Raw genomic sequence first — 2,070 nt, 5'->3', positions numbered from 1 at the left:
GATTTAAGAATGTATCCCCTCAATTCTAAATTGAAATACGTTTAAGTAGAACATTTCACTATCTGGTTAAAAATTCATAAAATTAATCATTTTGGTTAAAGATCCATTCACTCCTTTGCCCTTTTCTTTTCAAAATTAATTTTTAAAAATGCTGCTATTCTGTTATTGACTGAAACACTATATTTTTTCATGACTATTTAGATTGCTTGAACTGAGAAACTGTTTTATTAATTTATGAATACCTTATCTTCATATTACTCTGGCCTTGTAGAAGTATAAATATACTTTTAAACTCCTGTTGTAATTCTTAATAATTCGGAATCAAATAAAATTTCCCATTAACCAGGCATATTATTAATATATATGCGTGATATATTTAGTAAATACCAGAATCGTGTAATGTCACATCAGCATTATTCCGTTTTCAGCTTTGTTTATTCTAAAAAATAAATAAAGGATTTATAGGATGGAAGCCGTCGAAGGTCGTATATATAAAAGCCTGTTTCTTGTCTGTTCTATCGCGAGATTTTTAAAAACTTGAATTTCTATTCACCATTATCTTACTCGTATAAACTGAGAAGATATGAAGATTTTCACAAGCATACAACTTTTTGTCATCGCGGGTTTTCTGAATTTTAAACGCAAGTTTAATGAATTATCAAAATTATTATCTATGATGAATATGGCATGTGCCTACTTAAACATGTTAAAACAAGAGCCGGCAGATATAATTGTTAGTTCCCAAATTGTCTAGTTTTAAAATTATTGTATTTTGTTTTGTAAAACGTTATCTTTCACGAGGCTTCAGTTTGCTCTATAATATAATCGCTTTGGCAACTATGAAGAAATTTTTCGTAAGACCATCCACGTCAAATTGTGCATATTAAAATTGGAAACCGCAAAACTGACTTTTTTCAAACATACTTTACTATTGTTAATTGAACTGGTTGACAAAATTTAAGCAATGATTTTATAGAACAGAAAGTATTGTTTTAAGTGCGTTGCAGGAGATAACGAATATCGCATAATAAACGCTTATCTTCAACGAACAGTTATGAAATATACTAAATGCAAACAAAATTAGCAACACTACTTCTTTATTTGAACATAAACGAAAATATTAAATCATAATTTATATTATTGTTATAACAGTTTTAACTTTAATAATAAGAAGATTTGTTATTAATTAGAGAATCTCTACATTATTTTAGATGACATTAAATAATTGTAAGTTAAATGAAAAATTTAAAGTCTTATTAGAGAGAACGCTGAGTTAACGATAATTAATTAATGCCAAAAGCTATCCCCTCTTTGTCCTAATTGTTTAAAGAAACAGCGTCATTTAGCAAAATAGAATCTTATCACATACTGAAAGTTAAACGAAATACTTCATGATATTTCATATAGATGTGTTTTTTAGGATTTATTAAGTCAAATAGGGCACTAATAGTTTATTTTTCATGTTCAAGATGGATAAACGACGTAATTTAATGTCAAAAAATCTAAAGAATGTTCACAGTTTCAGCAATGCTCGTTCTCATTATCTACAAATCATCTCTTTCTATAATGTTATCAATATGAACATTTATATATATCTAAAGCGAAAAATTGTTCTGAAATTTTGTTTAATTTACTGGAAATACGTTTTTAGAAAAATTGAATAAAACTGTCTAGAAACGTTTGAAATTATCTAAACATGCAAGAGTTGGTGTGTTCACGACTGCACATTATATTGTGGTTTTACAGAAACTACTTTCAATTAATCATTTTTTATTCATGAATACATAGAGTTTATTGTTTTATGACCAGTTAAGCTGCTAAAGTAGAAAAACGTTATAAATTTTGTTTACAACATTAGGTGCAGATGGACAACCTGATTTACCTGGACAGCAAGTTATACCTGAAAACAGCTTTATTTTAAAAATGCATGATAGCTGTATTTATGACGGACATGTCCGAAGACACAAGAACCTAGAGATACCCACTTATTTGACCAATGCATTCCAATACATGTATTAGAGCGATTGCAAGACGAAAATTGTGAAGAAGGAACTCACGGAATTCATCTAA

Source organism: Belonocnema kinseyi, chromosome 3 (assembly GCF_010883055.1).
Source record: "Belonocnema kinseyi isolate 2016_QV_RU_SX_M_011 chromosome 3, B_treatae_v1, whole genome shotgun sequence".
NCBI classification, from domain to species: Eukaryota; Metazoa; Arthropoda; class Insecta; order Hymenoptera; family Cynipidae; genus Belonocnema; species Belonocnema kinseyi.
The sequence above is the reverse complement of the archived record's forward strand: the minus strand, read 5'-3'. Positions refer to the sequence as shown.